Below are 8,960 nucleotides of genomic sequence, written 5' to 3' on the forward strand. Positions count from 1 at the left end.
AGGAAAAGCATAATTGTTTCCAACACCCAAATGTGTTCTCAAGATGTTAATTCATGAACTTTGGAAGTTTCACTGTTTGGCAGTGGCACTGATGATTATCCTTTGGAAGTGCCTTCATCAGACAATCAGCTAGTTGCTTGTCAGTACCGATTGACTTGACACTGAACTTTCCTGGAATAACTAGCTCACAAATGTAGAGATACCACACATCAGTGTGTTTTGTTCAAGTCTGATGCACACCATTGCAACTCAGTGCAACAGCATCTTGATTATCACAGATCAGGCTTATTGGCTCTTCACTGTGTTTAATGCACAATTCACCGAGCAATCCTTGAAAGTATATTGCTTCTTGTCCTGCTGCTGATAGGGCCATGTATACACCTTCTACAGTTGATAGGGCAATTGTTCATTGTCTTTTTGAATTCCATGAAACTGCTGCAACAGCTACATTAAAAAGAAAGCCAGTCACTGATTGCCTTTGATTGAGGTCTGACGAATAATCAGTATCACAGAAGCCTACAATTTCGGTAGTTCCACTGCTTCTGAAAGTTAGTCCTACAATAACTGTTCCCTTGACGTATTTCATAATTCATTTGTCTGCTACACAGAGAATTTTTCGATAATGAGAGTGAATCTATTTACTACCCCACCAGCATATGCAGTGTCAGGTCTTGTGGCTTGAGCAAAATATAGGAGTGACGCAACTACTTGCTGATAAGGAATGCGATGAAACACAAGTTCCTCCTTATATGTCAACTTTTATTCACATTTTTGAAGCATCAAACCATGTTTGCGTGGATGTGCGATCGGATTGCAGTCCTCCAATAACAAATTTCTTGAGTAAATTTGCTGCATATTTGCTTTGACCAGTGCTAATCGTCCTTTGTTTTCTGTGTTGTTTTATTCTCGTGTCAAGACACCAACTGAGTTCGCCAAGGTCTATCATCTGAAACCAATTCATTATGTAAGGGTCTACAGGTTTGCATGTAGCCATACAGTACATAACATGCGCTCGCCAGCCGACCTATCTTGGAATGCTGACAATTTGCTTGGTCAGTAGATGTGCGTCTGGCTGCAGTGCACCACAAGAGTAAGCGACTAGCCACCGTCGGCAGCGCCCCGGCATAACTAGTGTGGCCTCGGGCACGAATATGTCTCTTTTCTTAGCTCACCATGGAGCCTTTCAATACGACCCTAATTAGCTGGCGCTAGGGTCTCTGACATAGTGGTGATGGGTGCACGTAGAGTGCATGTTTCATAATCAATCTTTTGTTAATGAACTGTTTAAACTTACTTCTTGGTGCTCATGTATTCTGTACCTCTAGGACCTACTGCTTACAAATTCTGATAAATATTTTGTGTAAATTATCATCCTGGGGTAACAACACAAACAAATTCCTTATAGAAGTGGTGTCAGCAAGGGGATAATCATGGCAAACCTACAGTCCTGAAGAGGTGCAGCACAACGTGAACTTCGAGCAGCAGCAGCAACATGAACATCTTCCGAATACGTGGGGACATTCAACGCTGGAATTCAGGTTGGTACACTCCAATTTGGATGGAATACGTAAGGCAGTGATGGATTTTTACTTTACACTTGAGTGACTCATTGGTGTTACATTAGATGAAATGCCACAATCCAGTCAGAGTAACGTCGTCGATCTACAAACTGTTATTAATGAACTGCTAGAAGAGATTCGGAAGTTAAAAGCAGAAAGATGCGAGCATAACATGCCAAATGATAGTTCATGCAGTACAAGTACAACTACAATAAAGAATTGCCATCAGTACGAGTGTTTTGCAGGAAACCCGAAGATGAGGTGAAAATGTTTTTTCGTAAACTTGAAGGTGCCGCCCTGGTAGGATCATGGACAGATTCCGATAAGCTAGTGGTTACCGAATTAAGAATTCAGGGAGCAATACAAAATTTCATTAGTGCGGAACCTACTTGCGTGAAATCACAACATTACAATGAGTTTATAATGGAGATTTAAACGTAAAAACGCGATCAGCTTTTACAGAGAGCAGCTTTACACTTGCGAATGCGACGAGACGAATATATTGAGCAGTTTGCCGATAGAATTTGAAACATCAACGCGCAAATGTACGAGATAGTAGAAAATGAAAATCGCATTCAGTTGTTCGAAGCCAACCAGAGAGCCTTGGACACATTTATTCATGGGTCGTAAGGAGAGGAAGTAAGCAAGGCTGTTAGACTGGCATGATGTAAAACGTTTCAGGAAGCAATAGAATCCTCTGTTGGTTTTGCTGAAGCACTAAGACGACCGAATGAGATGCAGAAACAGGAATGCAGAGTTATCAATGCTACAGATGCAATAAGCTGGGTCACAAGCGTAAGGGTTGTAAAGAGAATCGAATTTGCTATAATTACGGGTTGCAGGGTAATGTTTCGAGAGATTGTCGCAACAAGAAGAAAGGTAATGCGAACAACAGACAATCTGCCAGATCTTTAAACGAGTACGACGACGTACGGGCCACCGCTCCATCCGCCCCCCACCAGAGACAGTGATTCCTGTTAGTTCCATCGAAAATCAGACCGAAAATGACTTCGTGATAGGCGCTGTATATCGTGGGAGATACATCAAACTACTTATTGACACAGGAGCACAGACTTCATTAATGTGGTGTTGTATAGATAAACGATATAAATTGAAACCGCCACTATTAAAAGTGCGAGGTTTAAATGGAGGAAAACTATGTAACTATGGAGAAGTTGACGTAGAATTAATTCTTGGTCAAGGCCAAGATGAAGGTGAAAATAAAGATAAAGATAAATACACAGCAAGGGTGCAAGTAGTTTCAAATAACGAAACATGTTATGGTGGTGTACTTGGATTTTATTTCTTGTCCGCTAACGAGACAGAAATATTTGTTGCAGAAGAAAGATCAGATTAGGCCGTAGCAACTACAGCCTAGGAAATCGTTCTTCAGATCGTACTCAAAGGAGCAGCAATACTGACGCTGTGGGAATGGACCGCCCAAACGATGTATCAGTTCAAACCGTCTGAATCGATGTTCAGATTGATCAGCCTCAACAAATTCCCAAGGGAGCAGGAAAGACAATGTACGTTGAAGTTAAGTAACCTCGATACGAGGAAGGAACTTTATTACTAATTGAGCAATCCGAGAAAAGTGAGCTATTGGATATAATGCATTGTTATGTTGCTGGAAGTGTAGGTGTCACTACAATTGTGAGACAGAATGTCGCAAAAGTCCCAGTTACAATAACGAATATGAGCAATGAGGATTTTGTTTCGCCACGAGGAACGAAAGTTGCTGATGTGTTGAGTGTAAGGAAAAGTGATGTAATACAGATTCCAGATGAGGTAACAAACGCTACAGTTATAAACACAGATTTTGGTAACAGTACCACAAAACTGCAATGAGGAGATGAAGTTAATAATGAACTGAAGCGCAAGATTTGTAAGAAGATAAAATATTTGTCATCGAACAGAAGATTTTGGCGCCTGTTTTGTTGGATTATGCAGATTTATCCGGAGAACGTACAAATTTACCTGTCACTCATTTAGTTCAGCATTGTATTCATACAGGGAATGCAGCCCCAATCACATAGAAACATTACCGAATACCATTCAGTCAAAGAGAGTTGGTAGAAGACATGGTTAAAGAACAATCAGAAGCCAGAATTACAAAAGCAAGAGATGCTTCAGACCCACCACGGTGTTCATCTGTTGTAACTGTAAATCAATTTCTGGGAAACAACAATTCCGTTTTTGTGTTGATTACCAATCTTTGAATGCTGTGACCACAGCTGACATTTACTACTTACCACATTTAGTGGAACCTTGGATTACTTGGGCAGATGTCGAATTTTTTCAGTATGTGATTTAACAAGTGGTTATCGCCAGTTAACAGTGCATCCAGATGATCAAGCGAAAACTTCATTTGTAACAGCAACAGAAGTATACAAGTATCTTCGTATCCCATTCGGACTTCGTAATGCTCCAGTTATATTTCAATGCCTGATGGATTCAGTTTTATGAGGGCTCACCCTAACACAAGCACTTGTTTATCTTGATGTAATAATTTTTGGTGAAAACGTGAAGCAGCATACTGAGGGACTACAAGCTGTATTTGAGCGTATAAGAAGTGCAAACCTGTCTTTGTCAATAGATAAATGTCATTTTGCACAAAGTAAAGTTAAATACCTTGGTCATTATATAACTGGTGAAGGTGTTCGACCTGATCCAAAATTAATTGAAGATGTAAAGAATTTTCCTGAACCACAGAATTTTAAGAAACTACAATCATGCTTTGGATTGTCAAATTTATACAGACAATTTATAGCTGGTTATGCGAATATAGCACATCCAATAACAAAGCTATTGAAGAAAGGAGCTACATGTAATTGGTCAACAGAATGCAAAAAGGCAATGGAAGAACTTAACCAGATTTCAGTAAGCTTTTTATTCTTTCAACAGATGCATCCAATTTTGCCATACATGCAATTTTGTCTCAGGAAGTTGATGGTCATGAACACCCAATCTCATTTGCTTCCAGACAATTAAACAAAGCAGAATGTAATTATTCTACTACTGAGAAGGAGCTTTGTGCTTTGGTTTTTGGTATAATACATAACAGATGTTTCTTAACAAGAATAGAATTTACAGTTATTACAGATCATGCCGCACTTAAATGGTTATTGAGCTTGAAGGATCCAAGTTCCAGGTGAACAAGATAAGCATTAAGTCTGAGTGAGTACCAATTTAAAGATATTCACCGACCTGGTAACATGTGAATGCTGATGCGATGAGTCGAAAAGTCAATGTTTGTGTTATGATAAGTCAAGAAGAAGAATTAAAGGCAGCTCAAGAAGAAGATCCACAATGCAAATTATGGAAAAATGATCAACATGAAATAGATGGATTATTGTGCAAAATCACTAGTAAAGGAAACCGCCTATTTATTCCAGAAAGCATGAAAGAGCAAATAATGAGAGAACAAAACGATTCCTTATTATCAGTACATTGCAATAAAAAAGCAACAAACATTAAAATAGCTCAAATGTTTTGGTGGCCAACCCACAAAGCTGACATTTTCGTGTTTGTTTCACAATGTGATTCCTGTAACTGATGGAATAATGTAGGAAAAACTAAAGCACCATTGCAAGAACTGCCAGAGACTAGTGAACTATTTGAAAGAGTGGAACTACATGTCGTAGAACCATTGCCTAAGACTAAAGATGGACACAAATACATAATGACTATGTTAGATCATTTCTCTAGATACCTTCTCATCATTATACCCATACCTGATCAGGGTGCTGAAACTACAGCTAAAGTTTTTGTAAATTAATGAATTCTTAAGTTTGGATCACCATTAAGTATAATTAGTGATCAAGGAACGAATTTTATGAATGAATTACTTAAACAGTCTTGTAAGCTCATACAAATAACTCAGTTAAGGCCTACACTAGCACACCCTGAAGGAAATGGAAGAGTCAAGAGAGTCCACAGAACAATTATTAAAATGGTTAGCCATTATGTGAGCAGCAAACACTACAATTGGGATGTCTGTTTACTGTACTTGGTAAATTGTTACAATGCCAAAATGCACAGCTCAACTGGCCTAAGTACACATGAGATCGTCTATGGAAGAAGAATGCATTCACTCTTGGACTTTGCACGATCAACTGCCAGAATCAGCAATGCACACGTAAGGGATCTAGCACACAAACTAAAGGAAGCATGAGGGGAGTGAAACAGCAAAATATCAGTACTTTCTTCGGCAAGCAAGACAACACAACCGCCAAACAGCAGTGCCACAGTATCGAGTTGAAGATCTTGTGTATCTGAGTAACGTGGTGTTGAAGAAGAGTCTAGTCAAAAAGTTTAAGAAGTTTTGGAACGGACCATATCCAATCTTGGAGGTATTGTCGTCAGTCACTCTTAAGCTCCAACTGGCCTTTCGTTCGATTGTCGTTCATGTCAGTCGTGTAAAGCCATTTCTCAGTAGAATTCCTGTAGCATCACAAGACGACGAGGACCGACCGAGAGGCAGACCTGCTGTTCTCAAACCCAGGAAGCAAGAATCGCGAGGTCGCAGTCCAGACTTCGAGGCTGAGGCATCAACATGTTCCAAGTGACCCTGTTCCAGACACCCTACAATAGGGGTAAACGTGTGTAGTGTATGAGAGTGCAATGCATGCATTTATTTTAGCCATGTGCTTATGTGCATGTGTTTTGAAAATTTAGTATTGAAGCCATTACACAAGTGCACAAGTGAAACTAAAGCTTTTATTCCCCAGGTTCCCACAAGTAACTCATTTATTTCTGTTGTCTGTTAACTCTAGTATTTAGAACTGATTAACCATGTTCATTTTTATTCTACTGTTTACTATGATAGCGTATTCTGCCAATGCTGTAGTAATAGTACCACAGAGTACAGGTGTTTTGTTTGAACCACTATGAGACATGGTAGTTTCAACAAGTAATGCAAAACTTGTACTCAAGTACAATCTGAGTGAAATCCAGCAACAGTTCAGTTCTGTAAAGAAGCAAATTGATCTAATTCGTTCTGTTAAGGGTAATGATACAATTTTGGAAATGCATACATCTTGGTATAATAACTATATCACAGCCAAAATGCATGTAGAATCTACGTTTGCTAATTATGAATAACAGATTTACTGTTTTTAAGGCGTTTGTCACACAAAACTTTAATTAGGCATCAGCATGCCTGGTTTGATTTTGGAGCGAGTATCCTTTGTACTGTATTTGGTACTTTAACTAGTCGAGATCTTCTGGAAGTTAAAGGGAAAATATTAGCTCTTGAACAACAGTCCCATACAGATTCAACTAACCTCTCTAATGAAATTATCGTATTAAAGAATATGCAAAGAACCATTAATAACCACACAGTTTTCATTGAACAGATTGTAAAGCAATTTATCTCCACCTAGTTCGCAATGAAACGAACACAAATATCCAAAAACTATCCCAAGGATTAAATGCTGTGAGTGCACACTTAGATTTAAACACTTTTTTGTTAAGGATTACTGATAGTTTATCAAATGCTAGAATTGTTGCCCTTAACTTAAGAATAGCCTTAGAAAGTAGTTCAAATGATTGTTTGAACAGTGTACTACTAAATAAAGAACAATTTTTACAGATCCTACTATCAAATGAACCAAAACTAGATGCAATATATGCTATGATTTACCGTGTTAACGCTTACAATTTATACGCTTACTACAAGTTAACCACCACACTCTCTTCAATGATTGAAGATGAATTAACTGTTATTGTTTCTATATGGCGCTGAAGACCTTGCTGTCGTGCGCCCAAAAAAAAGCCCCCCCCCCCGTTTCTATACCCACAGCTAGCTCAAAGCATAATTTTGAAATGTATAAGTTTTGTACTTACCCTGTGAAACAGAGACAGGCAGATATTCGTGTAAAGTACATACTAAATTATTATCTACTGATCAGCAAGGATCGAAGATATTTTGGGTCCCTAAATGAAAATGATTTGCATATGTGTAATTGTAAATTGAAGTCATAAGTTAATTTGCCCTGAATAGGCAGTATTCTTAGATAGTAGAGTGTACAGCTGTGAGAAAGAATTGTTATGAATCATCCCCCAAGAGGTGATTGCCCTACAATTTTAATGCATCTTTATCATCCATTTCTTAAACGATGTTCTGAAGGTATAATTTTCTCATTTAACTACACCCTTGATGTCACATTTACATGTAAAAATTATGCTAGACCTGAGCTACCCTTTACACTCAAATTGAATAATAGTGGATTAATCTTGAGTGCCACACATTGTGATTTATCATGTGAACTATTTGATATGTCTAACGCATTTCCAACTAAATTTCATGCAACTGGTCATTTGCCATTAACGAGAATGTTATCTGTTTATTACAATGGTTCACACATATTAACATATGGAAAGGATTCCTTATCAAGTTATTCTGAAGACAATGATTTAATTAAAGATATCTATGAAAATGTAATTTCTTCCAATAATGAGTTAAACTTCATTGAAGCAGCAAATAGAATTAAGTCCTTCGATTCATTCAGTTTTGTTAATGCATACTTGATTGTCGATATTGTGTTTTATTGCTTTTATTAATTTGTCTTTTGCCAAAAGCATTTGTGATGTGTGAAATTGTCACCTTGAAAGCTCGGTTCTCTGTACCAAACGTTAATGTGTCTGCAAATGAAATACATGTTGCAATGCCTTCTGATGCCACAAATGGCGAAGTAGATTCATAACGCCCAGGAGGTCGTTTTGAGCCACCTATGGTTGCTCTTTTTCTCTGGGGAGAGTGATGTAAAGGTCTACGGGTTTGCACATAGTTGTACAGTACGTAACAGTGCTCTCCAGCCGATCTATCTTGGAATGCTGATAATTTGCTTGGTCAGTAGATGAGCATCCATCCGCAGTGCGCCACAAGAGTAAGCGACTGGCCGCCGTCGGCAGTGCGCCGGCATAGCTAGCGTGGCCTCCGGCGCGAATATGTCTCTTTTCTTAGCTCACCATGGAGCCTTTCAATACTACTGTAATTAGCCAGTGTTGGGATGTCAGACACAGTGACGATGGGTACACGTAGCGCGTGGGTTTTATAATCAGTCTTTTATTAATAAACTCTTTAATCTTACTTCTTGGTGTTCACATATTCTGTGCCTCAAGGACCCACTGCTTATGAATCCGACAAGTATTTCATGTAATTATCATCCAGGGGTAACAACACAAACAACCTCCTTATAATACACTGGGGTGAATTAATGTATTGCCTCAAAGCCCTCCTTGAAAAACTCTCTCCATTGCCACAGATTATTCTTCTTTGAAAGGCTTAATAATTGCTATTCAACGACTGATGTGGCCCAAATAGCCTAAAAAATGAACAAAGCCTATAAAAGCTCCGCAATTAAATGCCCAAGATGTTACAACAATTTGAATCATTAA

The sequence above is a fragment of the Schistocerca piceifrons genome, chromosome 2 (genome assembly GCF_021461385.2).
Source record: "Schistocerca piceifrons isolate TAMUIC-IGC-003096 chromosome 2, iqSchPice1.1, whole genome shotgun sequence".
NCBI lineage: Eukaryota > Metazoa > Arthropoda > Insecta > Orthoptera > Acrididae > Schistocerca > Schistocerca piceifrons.